The following is a 24,505-nucleotide window of genomic DNA, read 5'->3' as shown; positions in this document are numbered from 1 at the left end:
ATGTAGAAGAATAATAACATGTTTGGTCAAATTTCTAAAATCTAACTTATTTTGACAATGTGCTTTTTTCTTTCAAAAGTGCTTATTTTAAAAAATACTTTATACTCCCAAATTCTTGTCAACAACACTTGCCAATACATACATACATAAATAGATAACGAATACATAAAATCAAGGTTTTAGTGTGTTTCATACACACAAGTTTGCACATTATACACCGCACCTTTAACTACTGAAGCAAAATATTCTTAAAAGTTTTCAAATTGCAAGAGACTTCACCTCATCCACTTTCCAGAGGTCTGCATACTTATACCACCTCATGAACCCTTAATCATTTCGAGTGCGCGGATACATGATGCACGAGTCACTCATGCAGGTTAGGAAGTTGTCTAACGTAGACACTTTTTTGAGAATGGATTCATCAAGTTCGGTCAAAATTTTCATCGGTGCAGGTGGAGGAAGGTATTCAGTAATTATGCAATGCGATATGTTGAGCACTTTCAACTTTTTTATCCCCTCCAAGAAAATAACCAAAGCAGGTTTAGATAACTCCGTACACCTCACACTCAACACTTTCAAGTTTGGAAGAAATGAGACCAGTGAAGATGCAAACATTATATCGCAGGGAGTCATAATCTTGAGCTCAGAATTTTTTTTCCAACTCCTTCCAATTTTCTCGATGACATATGTAGGTACTTCTAAACTAGGCATCGTCAGTGATTCAAGATCTTTCCATTCATGAAAAGCACTGCATATCGTTTGCTTTTCTAGTTTTTCCCAAGCAAGCATAACAAGGCGTTTAAGCCATTGACACCTGGAAAAGAGGAAATTTAATTAGCTGTCCAAATTATCTCAGATGCGATTCTTGCTATACAGTTTCTTGATTTAAGGTACAATACTATAAAATATTAAAGTTTATTAGGGAAATACCTCTTGGCAGTATAAGTCAACTGACTGTTGTCAACATACAAATTGTAATGGAAGATCAATGTCAGTATGTTTCCAAGACTAAGGTTCAAGCAAATCTTTAAGATGCGGGTCAATTTTTCTCGAGATGGAGTGTCGACATATACATACGGAAGTATTGAAACATTGATGAAATTTGACTACATTACTGACAAGTCCAGCGTTTTCTAGAGTCGTTGGTCAGAACAAGAAGATTGCCAAACAGGACAAACTTGAGGAATTACTGAGATCAATTGGAAAAGGTCTAACGATAGGAATATCTTCACCAGCATATCAATATTAAGGTCCTCCCATCTCTTTACAGGAGAATTTCCTTCTTCCATCACAACAACTTCAATCTTTTCCTATTTTTGAAATGACATCATAAAAGCTTCAATCTCATAAGTTCCTATAGAACCAAGAAAGGTTATTACTTCTCTTGATCCAAGAAGAATATTTGAACTCCTGAAATCAAATTAATGTTTCTTATTGTCATTTGTGTTCTTGTGAATATACTTAGACCATGAAGAATAAAAAGTTAAACCCGACAATATAAAGAAGCATAGAAGAGAGTGCAAATATGTGTGACGAGTACAGTGATGCCCAAAAGTGAAGTATCTAGGAAAATATAGCGTGGAACTTAAGCTGGTAGTAGATAACAACAGAGAATTAAGTTCTTGCTGGCATAGCTGACGGAAGTATCACATTTTGGATAAAAATAATCATTATTTTCCTATCTGATAAAATTATAATCTTAGCTTCCTGTTTTTCTTTCACTTACCTTTTATAACACAATTTCAAGCATAGTTCTAGCCAGTGTACCGAAAGCCTTTTCTGATTTTCTTAAAACATAAAAAAACAAAAGAGGGCCTTAAAGCAAATGTATCTTTACCTTAAGAATTGTATATAAACCTATAAATATATGAACCTGTGCAGCAAACTACATTTTTAAATTAGCCAATGGGAACTGACAGACCAAGTACGAAGCCCCATGAAATTATATAATTCATTCGGGCTAGATTCAAGCTAAATAATGCAATTTAATTGAACCCAAGCAACATGAGGTGACTTGAGAGAAGAGAAGTTATTGGGATGCTTGAGGATAATTATTTCTTAAACCATTGAGAGTTGGACTAAAAGGAATACCTAGGATTTTATTTTTTATGTAACGGGAGTTAAATGGAAATGTTAGCAAAGGTGGAAGCTCACAGTATTGATGAAAGTGAACCATATAGCAAAGGTGGAAGCTCATAGTGAGAGAATGTTATAGACAACTACGCTCACAAAGTCAAGTACCTGTTAGATGGCCACATAAGTTAGTATGGAAGAACAATCTACCTATGAATATCTTAGTTGCTCGGACTCGGGTGTGGGTATCCAAGACGGATGTAAATCCGAGAGTTGAATTTGGCAAAATTTAAATTTTAAGATTCGGGGGTGCGAATCCGAGTATGGATACGAGTGCGGGGATTCGGCTATTCAATACTATAAAATATAGTAATAATAATAATTTGATTTGATTTTTTGGTTTAATCCAAATATTGCACTCTCCTACATTGGGCCATTTAAAAGTATAAATTAATTATAACTTGTTACTGATTAATTTTAAAAAAATTATAATTCCTTTTATTTATTATAAAAATAAATAATCATATATATATATATAGAGCCCAACTTAAATTAGATGATACAATTCACAAAGCGCATGCCTTTCCCTTCTTTTCCTAAGAAATCCCTTTCTTCTCCCAAGAACCCCTTCGCCTGCTCTGTTTCTTTTCATGATTTTTCCCTTCTTCTCCCAAGAAACCCTTGGCCTGCTCTTTTTCTTTTAAAGGGAAAAAGCTTTCTCCTATGTTCGTTTTCAAGAAAGAGACTTTGAATCCTTTGTTCTTTTCCATGGAGCCTTCGTCTCCTCTCTGTTCTTATACAAGAAAATGGCTTTGCCTCCTCTCTCTCTGTTCTTGTAAGCTTTGCCTCTTCTCTATTCTCTTCCGTGGAGCAACCAGATCTCATGACAACTTTATCAGAGAAAAAAGTTATTAATTTTCAGTAGCCATGAAACAGATCTCTTCTTCCCTAATTTTTTTTCTTGGATCTGGTCAAAGTATCCAGATCGGATTGATCGAATCTGACACGCACCCTATTGGGTTTTAAAAGGTGTGAATGGAAAATGAAGAGTTGCGACTTTTATGAAGAGTTGTGACTTTTATGAAAAATTGCGATTTTTATGAAGAGTTGTGAATTTTATCTAAAGTTGCGACTTTTATGAAAAGTTGAATTTTGTGAAAGGTTGTGACCTTTCCGAAAGATTCTGACTTTTCCAAAAGTTTGTGACATTTTCGGTAAGGCACAATAAGAATATTTTCACACTACCCTTTATTTCCTATAAATTGAGGGATTTCCTCTCTTTTTAGTTGAACGAATTTTTCTGGACTTCTTTTACTACTACTAAATCTCGTATTCTAAGTGTACTTTACTGTCGTTGAGAGGTTCGCTGACACCATGGTTTTAGGTATCGATACACCAGTAAGTATGATCGTTCTGTCCTGGGAGGATATATTCCATTAACCTCAGGTACTTAAGGGGAATAATTTCCTTAAGGGGATACTGTGCATTCATTGGGCTCGATTTTCTTTCTTTGACAAAAATATTTTTATACTATTTCTAATCTGTTTCTGATTCTATTTTCTCTACTAGTTTTAATTTTCTATTTTGAAAATACTCTTTGAACTTTGTTGTGTCATACCAAGTTTTTCAAAGTTTTGTTCTAAGTATCTTAGGAAGACAAGATGAACAACAATCTTAAGGAAATTATTATACTGTTGGTATTTCTTGTATTCTACTGATTGAGAGAAACAAATCATGGAAGTAGAAGATTAATGCATTACTTCTCCAGAATTTGGTGCTTTGTTTAGCAAGGTTGAAGAGAATCTACAGAAAAATTGGTGGTATTCCGGGTAAAGATTACACTAGGTAACCTTCTTATTATTTATCTAAGAAGGAAAATAGTTTCTAAGAGTTAACAGTTTTGATATCTATCATGTGTGTCTTTGGAAAAAAAATCTGCAAATCGTATATTTTTTTAATGAATTTTCCTTGGCAAATAGTGTTTCCTTCAAAATTCACCAACTTGCAGAATGAGAGATGCACATTTTCTATTGATAAAATAGTATGTCAAAATGTTATAGTTGAAGGCTATTTGAAAAGAAAAACATTTCTATTTGATAAACTAAGAATATGTTTTATTCTGTTTGGAGAAAGAACTTTTGTAGTTTTGTATTCCGTGTGAAAATTGATTGTGTCTGATTGTTGTAGACTAAAAACTTTTGTACTTTCTACTCTAGATAAATTGGACTATGCAATTGGTTTGAAGAATATGAAAACTTCACATAATAAGTCAATGTGTACTTCTGACTTTCTATAAATTTCACTGTTATATAGAAACAAATTGTACAAAAAAATTTGTCTTTATTGTTAGTATTCTAAATACTAAGTGGTATGTCTATTTGTGATAGAGGAAAAATACCAGTGACTTAGAGTTTCTGATTTTGTGCCTCTATGGAATGAACTTTGACATTGTGTAAAGATTGTCAAAGAGAATTGAAGCACTATAATTCTTCTGTAGAATAAAATTTTCAAAAGAGGTTTCATGTTGTCAATGACACTTTGATAGCATGAGAAAAAAGATATGTATAAAAAACTATTTTTAAATACTTAAAAAATATTTTTGAGATCATATTTAAAATGTGGGGGGTTATATGCTTATGCCAAAGATAAAATTAGACTTAGTGTCTAATTTAAATTTGGAGCACAAGATATGAAATTCAATGATACTTTTGTATTATGTTAGACCCACAAAATTCTTGGAGTATATTTGATATTGTGGTGGTTGAGTTTCTCTTTTACTAGCATATGGTATGACTAGTATGAAACTACCAAATTATATCTATACCTGTTCAAAATGATTGAGTTCTTTTATGAAAAAGTGTCACTTAAAATGTTGTGACTTTTCATGAAAAGATATGTCTATTAAATATAACTATTTGTATAGACATGAATATTGGTGAATAGTCATTGGTCATGTTTTGTAAAAGAAACATTTGGACTATATTGCCTTTATTGGACCCAATGAAACTTTGTTCATGGGTAGTTCTATAACAATCAAATTGAAAGTTATGGAAAGGTCCTTTCGAAAAGGACATTTGACAAGGCGATGACTCTAAACAATGTTTGTATCACACAAAATTGTAAAAAATAGGAACAAAATATTTGTGAGAAAAAGCTACCTTGCGGAGAGCTTTTCAAACTCAATATTTTTATTTATTCCAACTTTCTTGAGTAAAAGTGTTTGTGACATGAACACTTGGTGCATGTCAATTACAAAACCTTGTAAGGAAAACTGATCAACTTAGAAGTTTTGTCTAACTTTGAGTGCAATAAATAAAAATGTCAAGTTTGTGTGGAATCTAAGTATGCTGAGCATTCTTATAAATCTGTTGAAAGGAATTATAATCCCTTAGAGTTGGTTTACACTGACATTTGTGATATGAAGTCAACACCATCTCGTGGTGGGAAAAAATATCTCATAACTTTCATTGACAATTGCATTAGACATGACTATGTCTATTTGTTGAATGGTAAGGATGAAGCAATAGAAATGTCTAGACAATATAATATTGAAGTTGAAAATCAGTTGGGAAAAAGGTAAGAAGTGATAGGGATGGAGAATATAAATCTTCTTTTGCACAAATATGTTTGGACATTGGATTTATCCATCGAACTATTGTCGTATTCACCTAAATCTAATGAAATTGTAGAATGGGAAAAAAATAACTGAACTTTGAAGAAAACGATGGTTGTATTACTTATAAGTTCAGGTTTACCACAAGACTTGTGTGGAGGAACTATCCTTACTGCAAAAGGGAACAATAAAATATTTTGTCTTTTCAGAAAGAAAGCAATTTTGTTTATTCAGGACACAATCTATTCCATATGAGAAATGAAAAGGAAGGAAATCCAACTTGAAATACTTCAAAGTGTGGGGCTGTCTAGCCAAAGTCCAAGTTCCTATTCCTAAAATTATTAAAATTGGACGTATGATTGTGGACTGTAAAATTAGACTTGAGTAGTCTAGTGAATGGTATAAAGACGTTGGAAAGAAAAAAAGAGAATGTACTTAATAAAGAAATTTAGAGGCGTAGTAAATGTCAAAGGACATCTCCTTCGTTCGAATATGATTTTGTAACATTTCTTGGGTCTTCTATAGACTTATCCTTCTGGAAAGATGGTGTCAATAGTGAGATTTCTGCAATCTTGAGCAACCATATTGGAAGTTAATTGATCTTCTCCAGAAAATAAACCTTTAGGTTCAAAGTGAATCTTCAGAAGGAAAATAAAAGTTTGTGGAGCTATTGACAAATATAAAGCAAGACTTTTATCAAAGGCTTTAGACAAAAATAAGGTCTTGATATTGTCGATATGAATTCCATCCATTCGGATGTTAATATTATTAGTTGTGGTATATGACCTCCAAATTCATCAAATGAATGTGAAAATAACTTTCTTAAATGGAGAATCGGAGGAAGAAATTTACATGGAACATCATGAGGGTTTTGTGGTTCCTGGTAAAGAAAAGAAAGTGTGTGAACTTGTTAAGTCACTTTATGGACTAATACAAGCACCCAAACAATGACATAAGAAATTTGACCAAACCATGTTGGCAAATGGATTTAAGAATGATGGAAGTGATAAATGTGTTTACATTAAAATCACACGGTCATTGTTTGTTTGTATATTAATGACATGTTAATCATCAGTAAAGACACTAATGACATAAATGGTACTAAATGTATGCTAGAAAGCAAGTTTGCTATGAAAGATCTTGGAGTTGCTGATGCGATCATAGGTATATGAATCTTTAGAACTCCATAATGTTTAACATTGTCACGGTCTCATTGCATCGAAAAGGTACTTGACTAGTTCAAATATTTGGATTTCAATATTGTCAAGCTCCAATAAATGTGAGCTTTGCATTTCAAATGAGTGAAGGCAAAGTGACTCCAATTGGATTATGCTAGAGTATTGGGAAGTATGATGTATATCAAGAAGTGTACGTGATTAGATATAGTATGTGTTATTAGTAAATTGGGTCGGTTCATGTGTAATCCCAATCAAACTCATTGAATTGCAATGAATAGAGTTTTGGGGTATTTAAAACATACTCAAAACTATGTCTTACATTATAACAATATCCAACATTATTGAAAGGATATAGTGATGCAAATTAGATCACCGGGATCAAATGAAGTAAAATCCACGAGTGAATATGTATTTACTCTTGGTGGAGGAGCAGTCTCTTGGAAATCTTCCAAAAAGACATGTATCGCTAGCTCTACAATGATCTCTGATCTAGGTGCTCTAGATAATGCCGGTGAATAAGTTGAAAGACTCTAGAATTTCTTGATAGATATTCTTTTTTGGTCCAAAACTTTGGCATCAGTATGCATACACTCTAATAGTCAAGATGCAATAGGTAGGGCATGGTGCATGATGTATAACGGAAAGTCTCATCATATAAGAGATAGACATAATACCGTTAGAAAACAACTACTCTCTAGTGAAATTATCAAAATTGACTATGTAAAGTCAAAGGATAATGTGTCGGATCCACTTACAAAAATGCTTTACTAGAGAGAAAGTTGAAAGAACATCTAAGGGAATGGGTTTACGGCTTAGGACAAGTCATCATGGTGGTAACTCTATCTAGCAGACTGGAGATCCGAAGAGCTAGATTCAAGGAGAAAACAAAGTTGTGAGTGATGATTCGACATTGTCAATCAACTCAATCCATTCTCATGATAAAGACAATGGTTAAAACATTAAGGCTTGTTAATGAGTTAATAAAGCTTAAAGTTTTTAATGATTTACTAAGTTTGGCAGACTTGACCAAATAGTGTATCTACATGATGACACGGTTAGAAATCACCTATGTGAGTGTGAAGTGTAAACCGCTTCAAAGAGAATTATTGTCAAAGCCTATTCTCTATACACTCATGAAACCAGAAGGTGTTCATGGTTGAAACGAACACAACTGTAAGAACAATAAACAGTAAAGGGTTAATTGTGTGACATATGGTTGTCTAGGTATACACCAAAGCTCGACGGTTCAAAGATATCGCATCTACCGATTGACCGAGTATAACCGACATATGTTCACTACAGAAAGTCCAAGGGGAAACCTACTTATCCAGATGCAATTAATTCTTGCTTGTAAAGTACACATACTTGTCCTTTTTTTTTTTGCCTTGGAGTCATTCCCCATTCATGCGGGGAATTGTTGGGTTTTAAAAGGTGTGAATGGAAAATGAAGAGTTCTGACTTTTATGAAGAGTTGTGATTTTTATGAAAAGTTGTGACTTTTATGAAGAGTTATGACTTTTATGAAAAATTGTGACTTTTATGAAAAGTTGTGACTTTTATGAAAAGTTGACTTTTATGAAAGGTTGTGACCTTTCCAAAAGATTGTGACTTTTCCAAAGGTTTGTGAACTTTTCGGTAAGGCATAATAAGAACCTTTTCACACTACCCTTTGTTTTCTATAAATTGAGGGATTTCCTCTCATTTTATTTGAACGAATTTTTTTGGACTTCTTCTACTACTACTAAATCTCGTATTCTAAGTGTACTTTAATGTCGTTGAGTGGTTTGGTGACATCGTGGTTTTAGGTACTGATACATTGGTGAGTAAGATCATTCTATCCTGGGAGGATATATTCCATTAACCTCGGGTGCTTGAGGGGAATAATTTCCTTAAGGGGACACGGTGCATTCAGTGGGATCGATTTTCTTTCTTTGAGAAAAATATTTTTATATTGTTTCTAATTTGTTTCTGATTCTATTTTCTCTACTAGTTTTAGTTTTCTATTTTTGAAAATACTCTTTAAACTTTGTTGTTTCTTACCAAGTTCTTCAAAGTTTTGTTCTAAGTATCTTAGGAATAAAAGATAAACAACACACCCCGTGCCCACACCAGTGTCGCGTCGAGAAGGGTTCGGGTACAAAAATGAAGAGTCCGCACAACATAGATGAATATTAAGTGCTTCAGCTGGATCAAACTAGACAATGCTTGCGTTACTCTAGAAAACCTGAATAGGCAAGGATTGGAGTTGGTCAACATATGTTATTTTGCAGGACAACTCAGGAGACAGTTAACAACCTGTTTCTTCACTGACCATGAGCATATGATCAATGGAACTTGTTCCTATGTTTTTTTAAGGTAAGTTGGGGATGCCACAAAGATTAAGAGAATGCCAAGATGTCTTGGAGTATACGCACAGTTGATAACGCTAGAAAAAAAGATATGTGGTAATAAGAGTTCTTGATAAACATCAATACACCCAAAATTTTTGTGAATATCAGAAATACCAGAAAAAAATACTGGTAAAGATTATGAAACCTTACCAATTCAAGAATAAAAATATTGGTTTCTACTTGAGTAAGGAGGGGGAGAAGCGTGAAAACATGGCGGAGAAGAGAAGTAAGAGGCATGGAAGGTTTTGTGAAATAAAGAGTGTTATTTTAAACGAGTCTGAATAATATTAAGATTATGTTACAGATCTAATTCATTCAGACCTAATAAGACTCATTGAGTGATTTTAAACAAACAAAAACTACTACACTTAATGGGTTGAATCTGAATGATTAAAATTCATATATTACAAACAAATGCACTCAATTGTCTGAATCTAAACAAATCAGATTAAGACCTCCATTAAGTGCAAACAAATGAGGCATGAGTGATGTTTGCCTCTAAACTGCTAATTGTCGACTGATCTCCATAGAGAGGGAACTAACATTAGAGTTTTAGCCGCTGATATGTAGCCTACATCAATCTTTTTTCTCATATAAACTACTAATCCTCTATCTGCAGATCTTATAGGTTAGATGCCTCAAAATCCAAATCTCTTTTTGAGAAAAGAAAAGACGAAATAACCAAAGCACCATTTGTATTAAATCTATACAGGTCAAAAAATGAAGTTACAATTTTTATGGATAACGATGAGAAGTTTGTAAAAACATCAAAAGAACCTACATTCTTGATTGCATGACTCAAATTGAATCGCTATTTTAAAAAAAATGAAAATTCAGTAAATCAAAACCAACCTTGACAAAGAGCTAAATGCTAATAACAAGAAAACACACATTTTATCATACCACACTAAATTACTAATAGTTAAAGCGCAGGAAATCAAGATATAAAAATTTAGAGAACCTTTAATTAATATTTGTATGGGAAAAAATCAAATAGCCAGAAAAAGGAGAAAAGAATTCCACAATGTGTACACCGAATTCCTTAAACACCCAAAACAACTTCTGGAATCAAGATCCAACATGAGTAAAGAATTAATCACAAAAACAACCTTACAGAATGTAGAAAGAAGATAAGAAAGAGAGACATTTAGGACATACCTTTAGATTGTTTATTCACTTCAGTGTGCACAAAATTTATTGGGTGGAAATTGCGGGATGTTAGTGTGCTTTGATGAGGAGTGACAGTCATATATGAAATTTTGGTCAAATGGAAATGGAAATGTCATCCACCTACAAATTGATTCTACTTAACAATCTTTATTTTTTTTTTATTTTCCTACCTATTATTTTGATAAATGACAAAAAAAATAATCTAAGTGAGATTTTCTTTTGAGTTAATACCTCTAAACTCCCTAAACTATTCACATTTTCCAGTTTAACACTTAAATTATGGGGTATTGTGGACAATTATTGTTAACCCCTGAACTATAAACCACATGATATGGAGAGTGACAATCAAAAAGAGAATTTATGTGGACCTAGTACACTATGTGAGGTCCGTCATTTTCTCGTATTCGCCTCGTTTAGTGCATTTCTATTACTTGAATGGCAAGTTATGCAAATTGATTACTTTTTTTTCTTTCTATAAATATCAAAGTTAAAATTTGCTCGTAAGTTCTATCCAATATATAATTATATTTAATATTTCTCTGTTTTCAGAGAGGATTTTAGTAACGATTGATGCCCTCTTCTTTGAAGACTTAAGAGATGTAGACTTGACTTTCATATTCCTTCAACTAACCACTCTCGTAAAATTCTCAGATTATACAATATGTAATCCTTTTAAGTGTCGAATCAGTAAAGTGACCAACTAAACATTTGATAATTCTCGCAAGTCTATGAATTAAAGGAAAACGTGACTCTTACTGTTATTTATTATACACACTAAAGTAACATTGAAAGATTATGTAGTACTTGTTATTATTTTTTTATTTTTGAAGATGGTCTTTCACCTTTGCATGTTCAAGCCATTTACCTCGTCTTTCAGTTCCCATTAAAATGATATAAATGGAAATTAATCAGCTACATCTTTAAAATGAGATTAGATGAAGTTGTGATAAAAATAATTCTAATGAACATGCATTCATAATCAAGAAGCGATTTAGCCGTTCGAAATATGTCAATTGTTATTTTGAAAATTTTCAAATCATCTAATTTGATTTTACATCAAGATTTAAGTGATACAAATGAAATTTACACAAATCTAATGACATGTCTACAAGTATTTGTAACATTTACATGTATGAAAGGAAAAGAGAAAAAGAACAAGAAATATCCCAAATGGTATCCAAGAGTTCTTATGAGCATTAAAATTTGATAATGAAAATATATAATTCTTGTGTGAGAAATATGATTTCTTCTTTTCTAAAAAAAAATAAGATAAATGAGTTATATGAGAGTTATTAAAGACATACTATGAACGAAAAAGACTTAAAAATGTCCTAATGTATTGTAAAGGAGAAAAAGGCTCACAACAGTCCACTATTATTTGGACTTAAAACTCAAAATGATACTATTTCTTTCACATGGTGCACTATCAGTCATAACCCTTTACTATGGTGAATTTTTTTATAGAGACTAAACTTCATATGCTTCTCATGTATATCTGATCTGAATATCTAACCTCCATTCTTCTCTTCCCTCTTAACTCAGACCATCTGCAGGCAAACATATACATATATAACTAAATATATGGGTTAGTCTTATTCGTAACTACTTCTTTGTTTGCTTCCATATGACCTGCTCGTGATGGGATTTTCAACTGGATCAATTTTAGTGAATTTCTCGAAAGTCTACCCGTGTATGAAGAAAAAATTGTTTAAATTGCCTAGAGTTTTTTTTACAGTATTATTTTTCGACGGTCCTTTGACTCTTAGATGGTTAACAGGGTCTTCCTAGTCTTCCATTACAACTATATTAATTTTTCACCTGCAATTACTTCAAGTTAAATATGTTTCTTATTGAATGTTGAGAAGTTCATTATACCAGCAAGGCTTGCTAGCTATTGTTAAATGGGTTGAAATTCAATTGATTAGAAGTCAAAAGTTATAGATTGAGTTGGCTTAGATAAATTTTCCACACATGGATATATAGTATGACTAATTTAACATAAAACTAAATACTCTGCCATCAGTAACTCTCTTTTTTTCCTCTACCAAAAGTTTCACAACTTTCCACAACGAAAATCTAAAAATTCAAATTCAAAGCTTCACATAGAAAGTACAATGAAATTAAACCTACCCAGAAGACATAAAACACTATGAAAATTACCTTCTCTGAGAAATATGATAGATCTGACTCTTGATTTCTATCTTCGTTGAATCATACTACCTAGTCAAAATAGACCACTCTTTTTGAAAGGACCAAACGATTCAAAAGTTTTCTTTAGTTTCTTAAGCTCCGTGCCTAGTCAAAATAGACCACTCTTTTTGAAACGGAGGGAGTGATAGTAATAGAGAAAAGAGTAAGAAAAAAAATGTAAAGCTATTTTGTTTAGCTATATTGTGATTTAATTTTTGTATCTATTGAAAAAAATTGAGGCATCTATAATACACTTTATAAAAAAATAAGTAAAAAAATAAATTTGACTATAAAACAATAAATTCAAATTAGTCGTTATAAAGTAAAAAGAAAAAATACTCTAATAATTTGAGCAAATATTATAACAGTTACAACAATAATATATTTGTTGATTAATAATATATTTTTTCATTTACTTAGTAATTTAATAATTACTAATTTAATATACTTTGGATCGTGACATTATAATTCCTGATGCTCTTTCTTTGGCCTCAGTTAAATTAATCACAAACTCAATTGTCAAATGCCTTGCATCGTCCCTCTTCTAAACTATCTACCTCAGTTATCTAGAACAATGCATGCACCCAATACATCCACTATTTGTAGTTAAGGTAATTATCGACTCTTTTTCTTTTTCTCTACTCAAAAGTTCACTACATTCAACATACATGTTTTAAAAATGATTGAATATTAAGTCAGATATAATATTTCATATAACTTCGATATAAAAGTTTTATTTTTTAAAGACACCTGATGTTTCTTATAGCGTATCAAAAACATATGTTAAAATAGATAAGTCCTGATATTGAATTTCATGAGATAGCATCTAAGATGAAGGGTGCAGATTTTTATAGTGTTGTTAACTTAGCATTTTTATCCTGATATTTTGTCGTAACTTTCGGATTATTTTGCTATAAAGTTATAAATTCATAATATAGATGTAAAGAGTTGGACTTTTATTTCAGCACAATATATATATCAACTTCTAGGATTTAATTAAGGAATTTGATAGACGTAATCTCTATAAAGTGTAAACTTTTGTTCTATCAATATATATATATATATCAACTCTATTTTCTCCAATTTATATTTCTCTCTTTCATGTTTGTTTTCTCTTTCTCTCCTTCAATATAACACTAGCGTTCACTTTCTATCCTAAATATTAATATGTCCCCTTTATATTTTAGATCTGATTTGGATCACTGATAGAATATGTGCGTCCACTATCAGTCAACGGACCAGGTCTCTTGACTCAGCAAGAACAATAATAAAGAATAGACAATGAACAAAAAACACACAAGCAGTTTAAGTGGAAACCACCTTGCTCAACGGAATAAAACCACGACCTGTCACACAAGATTTTCAATTGTTTTCACTAATCTCTTCAAGCAAAAGTGAAACACGGATACAACACCAAATGAGATTAAGCTATTAATATCAAAGCTAAGTAATAACTCTATTACTTACTGAGCCTAAGAATTATCACACTGCCCACTAAGCTATCAACCCTAGATAACTTAAACTTCAACTAAGCAGATACCACACTGCCCACTAAATCAGTTAGCTCTAACCGATTTAGACTTTTACAAACGGAACAAAGATCTGAATCCTTTATAGATTAGGAACGGATTTACAATGAAAGCACAAAAGATATAATCCTAAGACAACTAGACAGCTTGCAACTTTATTAGGTCATGTTGCTCTTGAGGATGATTCTTCACCAAGATGGTCTTTGTTTGTATACTTGAGAATTTTCAAGATGCAAAAACTAAGGTTGTGTCTATTGGACATAACCTTTATGAATAATAGACACAACCTTCGAGGCCATGCCATTGGCCGAAGTTTCTGGCACAGTTGGAGACTGTGCACGAACCAATTGTTCTTTTTACAGCCTGGCATTTGTGTGTACATTAACACAAGGATTAGGTCCCTTTACAAGGTCCCATGGTTTGTCAAATCATCAAAACTGCAACTAACATTTTCCCCCTTTTTCATGATAACAAAATCCACACAAATGCCTTCATTTTCATTCCCCCTATCAACCTGCCAAATGCCTTCATTTTTATTCCCCCTGTCAACCGCAACTTGTTCATTCCCCCCCGCCCCTCCCCCCGTCAACCTGACTTGCCACGTGTTCTGCCTTCCCCAACCTATGTAACCAACATTTTACCCCCTTTTGGCATCATAAAAAAAAATGCAGTAAACCAGCATCACAAGTAAGTTTGCAAAGTAAGATTGTAGCTAGGGGCAACACAAACATGGTGAGAAAACAGGATTAAACAAGGATTAATCACAAAAATCAGGAACCAATTTCATTGCACAAAGCATAACATTCAATACATTAAAATTAAACTGATATTGAGAACCCCGGACACTGTCCACACAAAAGAAAGGCACAAGAAGGGAAAGGGAAAGACTATGTAGATGGTGGTTGATGGGAGAGAGACTTGACAACAAAAGTAAATCGAGCATTTACTTCATCATTATCTTTGATCAATTTCTCTTATATAGAAGCATTCTGAGCTACAATGGCAGCATTTTGTAACCTTAACTCTTTAACTGCCTCAGTACCAGGTCCCTTAGTCTATGCTTTGAGCAGTTGAGCCTTTAATAAGGCAATATCTGCATCTTTGTTACTCACAAGTACAATCATCTCCTCCAATTCGTGCTTCAGTGATTTTTTTCCGTTAACAACTGAAGCATCTTGCTCAGTGGTCCTGCTCTCCCTTCGATGCACTCAGTTACATCCAAAGAATTCAGAGAGAAGGACTGTTTGGCAGTTCCAATAGTACCTAGTCCCACTGGAATGTTCTAATATTTAAACACTTTTGTTAGAAAGTGTCCATAACCCATGCCATGTTTGCCCTTGTGTTTAATTATGGTTTTATACATATGATCCAACATTAGATCTTGGAGATTAAGTGGTTCAAATTTGCTGAGTGATTCCATTACAAACAGGTCAGTTGCAGATGCCACTGTGCGTTTCTCAGGTCGAGGAAGAAGTACCTTATTCACAAACTCGAACAGCACTTGGTACTCTCCTTTCGTGAGTTTCTTTTGAACACCTACATGGCGCATGTCAGGAAGTTTGGAACATTCTTTCACATACTCTTTGGTGCACAACTTTCCCACCACAGATCTGGTCCCTTCTTTGGGTACCTCCAGTATTTTCCCAGCTGTTTTTCATCCATATGTAGACTTTCATTACCCACCCAGGTGTTAAGGTTGCCATCCTCTGCAAACTCTACATTGTAGTAGAACTCTCGAACTTGTTATTCATGTAGAACGGGAGATTTTTCATGAACAAGTGCGACCATGATTGAAGTTCCACAAGATTAGCCAATGAGCCCATCCCTGACTATGTAAGGATTTCAGTATCAAACACCCTCCCTCCTAGAACCTTCTGTAGGCATAGATTATCAATAATCGCTTGCTTGTTCACTTCCTTTTCATCCTTATTTCATTTGGTACCTAGTCCCTGTTCAGAGTTTTGCTGCAGAACAGGGGAAGTTTCTCTCTTCCTCTTTGATGGTTCCCTCTTCTTTTGTGAATCATTTTCTTTTCCTTTTGTAGTGTCAGCTTTCTTGACTGTATATGTTCTAGATTTCACCTTACTTGTTTTCTTCGCTGGTTCTTTTTCCCTTTGTAGCAACAGCCAAAGGGGTGTCTTCATCCACATACTTATTTTCAGAAACTTCGATGGTGACATCCACCACATCATCAGTAGGTAACTCCATTACCATATCACCAGACCTTCTTCTCCTTTTATTCTCTACTGTAGTTATTTCACTTGACTTCATAGCATTACCCATGAGTTTTTGAGAGATTGCTCTAGTAAAGTTCCTCCTTTTTGAAGTTTCTTCTGTGACCTTTTCTTTCCCCTTTGTTGTGATAGTGACTATTCTCCTTTGCAATGCGCACCTAAGAGGAACGTCGTCCTCGCCGGTGTCACTTGAAACAGTAGAAGGATGGAGACAAACCTCAGGTGTTTGGTCAAAAACTGGTTCGGTATCTCCGAGCATTCCCTTTATAAAGATACCTTCTTCTACATTCGCAAAACTACCTCCTTCTTCATGTATCACCCCTTCTATCATCTGTGTCAGACTTTCGATAACTATGCTTTCACTAGCTACCAGAATGTTTGACCCTGAAGACTTACTCAGTGGAAGATCTCCCTCAAAAAAATGGTCAGCTAACATAGTTGAAAGGGGACCAGGTTGATACGAGGGTGCAGAGTTGTTGAGATCTATGGGAGCTTGGGGAGTAAGAGGACTAGTTTCAGTAGTGTTGACTGGAGAGATAGTCGACAATTTTGTTGGAAAGGGAACAGAGGATGATGTGTAGAAGGTAACTGGATCTATTTCATTTGGGGAGTCCAGTATTTTCTTTAAAGAAGAACGTGACTGAGACATGTTAGAGAGAGGAGTAGAAATAGTATTGGAGAGAGAACAATTAGGGTTTTTGCAGAGGACTTTGTGAGAGAAGAGTTTGAAAAGTGACGAGATGAAATGGAGGGAAGAGGAATAAAAGGAAAATGAAATGATATGTCAGGTCCCTGAGTATACGCATCGCTTGGACTTGAAGCGATGGGACAATGGTCAGAAAATCGATGACTAACACGTGGAGATCTCAATGGTTCTCATCTAACAGTTTAAGAAAAATGTAGAGAGTGCTAACCTTTAGACATGACCTTGTCCCTATTTGTGGGAGAATTTTGATTCCTGAATGGTTCTGACCATTCTTTGCTCCTGTGATTTTCCATGAGTGTATACCTGCAGCAGGTACATAGTTGATCTCACTTAAACAAAGAATTACAAGTAATGAGGATATCTGCCTTTCCGATCATATGTAACGACCCAAATCATTGTTATTTAGGAGAAATGAAAAATTCAGGAAATTTTGGGCCACTGTCACGCTAGGGCGGGCCAGATGCCGCTAGGGTGGCGGCGCCAGGGTGGGGTAAGTTGACGCCAAAGCAGGATAGGTGAGGCAGAACATAAATTACAAGAAATCCTATTTTCTCCATCTTCCTAAAATATCTAAATAAGTCATAAAACACCATAGAAACCTCAGAAAAGCTCCTCTAAACTTGGGAAGGAATGAGAGGAAGATGTGTAGCGTGAGGATGGTGATATCTTGCAGATTCTTGGCCAAATTCACTGTCGCGATGCCCGAAAAACTAGAATCAAAGTCAAAAACTTCGTGCAACTACTTGGCGCCCAGGTAGGCTAGGTTTTATAAATTGAGTAGTTATAAATCTGTGCTTACTTCTTAATATATGTAAATCAATGGTAGGCTTTATGTGTAGGCCTTCGTGCACCGAGTGAAATCCATGGATAACCCTCGAAATCCAAGTATGTGGGTTTATTCCTGGTGAAGAGAAGTTGATGATTCTTGTTAGGTCTTCTAAAATTGCCACCATGGATAAAATTGGTTCAAGAATAAGAATATGAAATCATGAATGGTACTAGAATTATGAATGTATGCTATATCTGATAAAATTGGAGTGATTGAATTTGGGACTTTATGATGAATTATGATGAAATCCTAGAAATAAGCCTTAGATGATGAACTAGGGCTGAGTATGGTCGAATTAATGTTTACATGATATGGGCTGAGGAGTAGTTCATGGTGATGGTTGTGATTCTATGATTGTGTGATGTATGTCTGTTTTTGCATCATTATGATACATGTATGTATATGAATGTTGCATTATTGATCACACTTGTTGTAAATGAGATGGATGGACTATGATTGCCATGAATTCATGACTTAAATATGTGGTCATTGAGAATATACTTGTGATTGTGATTGTGATGTGTTGAATGGATCGGTTGCCACATTCTGACATAACTAACTTGGATCGATTGCCACGTTCCGGCATAATTAACTTGGATCGGTTTCCAAGTTCAGGCATAACTATGGATCGGTTGCGACGTTCTAGCATAAATATTGGATCGGGTACCACGTTCCGGTATGCTAACTGTTTGGGTTTTGGCTCCATGAGAGGACCAATGATTTCCCATAATTATGTAGCTTGAGGAATGTGAAATGTGTTGTTGTTCTACATATGATAAATGATATTGTATATGTCTCATATATATGCATGTGATTACATTGTTGTATTGGCTTATATTTGATTGTTCTTGGGTTAGTGAACTTGTTGGGCATAGTGGAAGGGTAAAGTGTTCAAGGGGCGAGTAATGGATAGTAAGGGTTGTTCGTGCGTTGTAATGGCAAGAAGTAGAGGTAGATGGTGTGATGAAATATGCTTAGGTGGATTTCACCTTTGGAAAAGAAATTGGGTCTAGTTGTGAAAAAGCTTAATATAATGTACTATGTGACCATAGTTGGGTAATGTGACGAGGAAGTAAAGGTAGGACGTGAGCGGTTAGTTGAAATACAGCGTGGTGGTTAATTGGGGATTTGTTAATGAGTTAGAAGGTTAGGCCACGATCAAGTAACCGGTAGGTAAGTTGGTTGAGAAGGTGGTTAGTAGTCAGAGCACCAGTCTTGTAAATTGGAGGTATTTTAAGACAGGATAATGGTGGAGAAGCGAGTGGTTTATTGCATAAATGTACTAGTTATTTCCTTATATGATGCGGTGGGAGTTGGGTTGACCGATGATGCCTACTAGTACGTGTGGTTGTACTGATACTAGTCTTACTATGTCTTTTGACATAGTCTGGATGCAGGTTGATGAGGTTTAATTAGGTCAAGATGAGGTAATTCTCCAGCAGCTTCTATTCTTCCTTCCGCATGGTGGGAGCTGTGTCTTTTATTTATCTTGTCCAGTTGTACTCTTAGTAGCTCTTGTACCTGTTTAGCCTAGATCCATGGGAATTGTTAGTTACTGTACAAGTGTTAAATCAAAGGAGTGTCCAAAGTTATTGTTTATAAAATCTTGTTATTTTACTTATCTCTGTTTACCTAAATTTTATGCATGTTTTAACTATTTGGATATGAGGGTTCTCCTACTTAGGTGTTAGAGTGGGTGCCCGCACGTCCCTGTGGGTTAGGTTGTGACAAGTTGGTATCAGAGTCCAGGTTACCAGTCTCCTAGTGCAAGAGCAAAATGTGGACTAAACTCATGCAGATTGGTGTGTTGAAGTCCACATCTAATCTTCCGGAAGATAGGAAGCATTCTAGGAAATTGTTCCACTCATTCTCTCTTTTCATGCGAAGTGTCGCTTGTGGTATGAGTTGCCAATTGGTATCTCCCGATTCCAATTGGTATCTCAATGAAGTGAACCAAACGTCGTGGTCACGACTAAAGGAACACAATCAACGTAAACTGGAACTCGGAAGGTTTCAATTGGTATCTGGCCTTAAGGGTTGCGTAATTGCATGGATGACTAGAAATGTCTATCTGTGAAGCGAACTAACTAATAATTTGGACTTGAATGTGGGTTGTATCTTGGAAACTATGAATGGATGATTCTAGTTGTTTGAATTAATTGCATATATGAAGTTGTAATTGTTTAAATGTTATGAGGTGAATATGTGTGATTTAACCTTGCTATGTGCTATGTGTTGGCCTAATTGAACGAAACAAATTGCGTGAAAGAGCTACACGCGTCTTGTGCTTGTGTAATAACTGTGTGAATGTCTAGGTGTATCCTGGGGATGTGTGGGTTGTGGTGCTAAAATAATGTGGATAAATTTTGGTTCGTATATCATAGACTGGCCGTAGTAGACAATGATATTTCCTAGTAGTAAAGCCAGAACCTTTGGGAAATTTTAGAAAAGCGAAAAATCCCAGAAATATTTTGGCCAGGTTCTATTTCCGTTTTGACAGCTGGGGCTGGACTATTTCCCCAGGGCGGAACCGCCAGAGCGGAACAGAGTGAGGCAGAACCTCAGCCCTGCTTCCCCTATTTTTCCTAACCACAATTTCAGACCTCGAATAGTATCCGAATTCAGCCCTACCAATCTATCAGTGTTCAACAACAGATTTAATAGATCACAACACCTTAAGATTTAATGTAAGGTTACATTAGGCAGCGAAAACAAGCATCCTTGTGCTTATAAAAACTTAAGCGAGTCGAATAATTAAAACAAATCTAAAATTTACAAGCCAAAAGGGCGAAATAATAGTTAGATTAGAACCCTCAGACTAGGTGGTGTCCACGTCGGAGTCAAGGTCCTCTGGGAATATCACACCAGTCAGGCCTCATTCAGCATAGGGAACTGCGTGTAGTCCTTCGGATCGAGTCGGGTAATCTCCTTGCCAGGAGCAACACAAGAAAATATGGCCTTAATAGTATTCCACATTTAGGCCATCAAGCGATCCCTCTCCATAACTTTTCTCTTCTCCTGGCATAGCTGGCGACGGAGCATCTCGACCTCTAGGGAAGTGTTGGGTGGAACCGGAGTGAAGTCGGCATAGGCGCTCCCCATCCTCTTCCGAACAGCCTCCAGATCCTCACCTGATAGTGGGTCCTCGTCGTCTGAATCCACGGCTGCCTTATTGCTACTATTCCTGCCCTTCCTCCTAGAAGTAGAGGCTTTTCTGACTAAAAGAGGGTGAAACGGGGGATCCATAGGAAGTACCTCATCGGCGTCAAAAAGTGGCACTCCCTCCCACTTGCACAACGCAGTAATCAGTCCCGGTAGAAAGAAAGCCTTCTTGTTACCCCGGTAGAACATCTTCCACTCTGAAATGATCTGCGTCCCCACATTTAACTGAATGCCCTGTATAGCGCATGCCGCCACCAGAGCCCGAGGAAAGGTCACGTTTGTGCGGTTGCCCGATGGGCGGATCCTCCTAGTCACCAAATGTAGCCACCTCTTAGCATCGGGTGACCAATCAGTGCTAGTTCTACCCTCTGCAGTAGCCCAGTATATCTGATCCCAGCGTGCAGGCTCAACCATAGTGTCTCTCAGCCACTCCAGATCCATCTCTCTTAGCTTGGCTTCAAATTTCGCATTTGAGACATCGGGAAACTCTAATACTTCATTGATGGTGGTGGCATTCAAGGGGATGTCGACTCCCCGGACACGAATGACTGGGTAAAAGTCATCCTAGTGGACGGTAGGGAGGATGGCATAAAACTCCCTCACCCAAGTGGAACGTGCATTTGGGGGTGCCTTAGTCAGTGGAGCCCATCCGAACTCCATCAAGCGGGCATGAAATGCAAGCGCCTTCTCTTCTAGCTTGAGTAATAAAAAACCCCTCTCGCAACAGAACCCCTTGGTGCGGTTGTTGTGATACCTTTCCCGACTCGCGACAATGGGAAATCGGACGAAGGGTAAGTGTTCGTCATTCTGAACTGCCATTTAGAGAGCCTGCAATAAGTTGAACATAAGTTAGAACACGATGGGATAGTCGGATGAGGCTAAAATAAAAAGGAGAGAAAAGTATGTGTTAAAGGGCAGGCCACTGCGTGGCGTATCCCGCCACAGCGGCTATAATCCCTCTTTGGTGAGGTTATGAAGGCCGCCATAGCGGGATAAAGGCTGCCAAAGCAGCCTTCATCTGGGACGAACACAAGCGCAAAAATGGTGCCTTTTCATCCCAAAATCCCCATTTTCGACAGAATTTTAGCGGATCAGAGTTATTTAACTGTTCTAGAACATGAATAAGTAAGTATTTCAGAAAAATAAAGCTTAATTGGGGCCTAAGTTGGAGTTTTGCACCAAGAGACCCTTCAACTTCCCCCTTCCATTTTTGTATCGATTTAACCATATATTTACGAAATCCTTATGCCCAGGACGTTGCGGAAACATTAGGCATGTAAGGAAAGTGCCCATGCTACGTTTATTATATCAATCAAGGAACCTAGTTCAATTTCAAAATAACTACCATAAAACCATTTCTAAACAATCAAATAGCAGCATGCAATTGTTGTTTAATGAAGTAATGCAGTAAAGAACGTGAGAAACGAGAATTTACCTTGAGTTTTGACGCTTGGAGGAGAGTAATTGAGAGGATTTTGGGAGTTTAAGGGAGAAATGGGAAAAATGTTTCCATTTTCCCCCTTTACTGTCTCACGATCTTCTGCCTCAGTGGGAGATCCTCGCCACAGCGGCACCGCCTCAGCGGGAGGGCTACTACCCTAGCAGGTCAGACTGTATAGTTTCAATCATTTCATTTCTTCGTGGGTTGCCTCAATTTTCTCCTAGTCCTTGAGTATAGTACCTTTCTTGTATTAACTAGATAATCAGACACCATCCCTCGTGGTTCTGCAATAGCCTTATTTTTTAGTTTGAGAGTACTCCAGAAATAAGGCGTGTGATTATCCTATGTTAATCTTTCGGGGATGAACGGGGGGTAAATTGGTATCTATTGTAACAACTCGAACCGTCGTTATTTAGAAAAAACAAAAAAAATGAGAAATTATAGGCCATTGTCCCACCAGGGCAGGCTAGATGCTGCCAGGGTGGGCCGTATACCACTAGGGTGGGGTAAGTTTACGCCAGAGCGGGATAGGTGAGGCAGAACATAAATTACGAGAAATTCTATTTTCTCCATCTTCCTAAAATACCTAAATAAGTCATAAAACACCCTAGAAACCTCAGAAAAGTTGCTATAAGCTTGGGAAGGAAGGAGAAGAAGATTTCTAGCGTGAGGATGGTGATATCTAGCAGATTCTTGTCCAAATTCACCATCGCGAAACCCAAAAAACCAGAATCAAAGTCAAAAACTCCGTGCAACTACTTGGAGCCCAGGTAGGCTAGGTTTTATAAATTGAGTACTTATAAATCTGTGCTTACTGCATAATATATGTAATCCAATGGTATGATTTATGCGTAGGCCTTCGTGCACCAAATGAAATCCATGGATAACCGTTGAAATCCAAGTATGTGGGTTTATGCCTTGTGAAGAGAAGTTGATGATTCTTATTAGGTCTTCTAGAATTTCCACCATGGATAGAATTGGTTCAAGAATAAGAATATGAAATCATGAATGGAACTAGAATTATGAATGTATGCTACATTCGATAAAATTGGAGTGATTGAATTTGGGATTTTATGATGAATTATGATGAAACCCTAGAAAGAAGCCTTAGATGATGTACTAGGGCTGAGTTTGGTCGAATTAATGTTTACATGACATGGGTTGAGCAGTAGTTCATGGTGATGGTTGTGATTCTATGATTGTGTGATGCATGTCTATTTTTGCTTCATTATGATACATGTATGTATATGAATGTTGCATTATTGATCACACCTATTGTAAATGAGATGGATGGACTATGATTATGAATTCATGACTTAAATATGTGGTCATTGAGAATATACTTATGATTGTGACTGTGATGTGTTGAATGGATCGGTTGCCACGTTCTAGCATAACTAACTTGGATCGGTTGCCATGTTCCAGCATAACTAACTTGGATCGATTTTCACGTTTCGGCATAACTATGGATCGGTTGGCATGTTCTGGCATAATAATTGGATCGGGTACCACATTCCGGTATGCAAATTGTTTGGGTTTGGGTTTGGGTTCCATGAGATGACCAATGATTTGCCATAATTGTGTAACTTGAGGAATGTGAAATGTGTTGTTGTTCTGCATGTGATAAATGATTTTGTATATGTCCCATATATATACATGTGATTATATTATTGAATTGGCCTATATTTGATTGTTCTTAGGTTAGTGAACTTGTTGGGTATAGTGGAAGGGTAAATGTTCAAGGGGCGAGTAATAGATAGCAAGGGTAGTTCAGGCGTTGTAATAGCGAGAAGTAGAGGTAGAGTGTGTGATGAAATATGCTTAGGTGGATTTCACCTTGGGAAAAGAGATGGGTCTAGTGGTGAGAGATCTTGATATAATGTACTATGTGACCATAGTTGGGTAATGTGACGAGCAAGTAAAGGTAGGACGTGAGTGGTTTGTTGAAATACAGTGTGGTGGTTAATTGGGGATTTCTTAATGTGTTAGA

At 35.9% G+C, this 24,505-nt stretch overlaps 1 pseudogene; it reads right to left on the bottom strand.

The window, feature by feature from the left end:
- Nucleotides 1-258: 258 nt before the first annotated feature.
- On the bottom strand, nt 259-1,331 carry LOC125841614 (F-box/LRR-repeat protein At3g48880-like; annotated as a pseudogene).
- Between the last annotated feature and the right edge of the window lie 23,174 nt (nt 1,332-24,505).

Source organism: Solanum stenotomum, chromosome 1 (genome assembly GCF_019186545.1).
Source record: "Solanum stenotomum isolate F172 chromosome 1, ASM1918654v1, whole genome shotgun sequence".
Lineage (NCBI taxonomy): Eukaryota > Viridiplantae > Streptophyta > Magnoliopsida > Solanales > Solanaceae > Solanum > Solanum stenotomum.
This window is presented reverse-complemented; position numbering and strand designations above follow the sequence as displayed.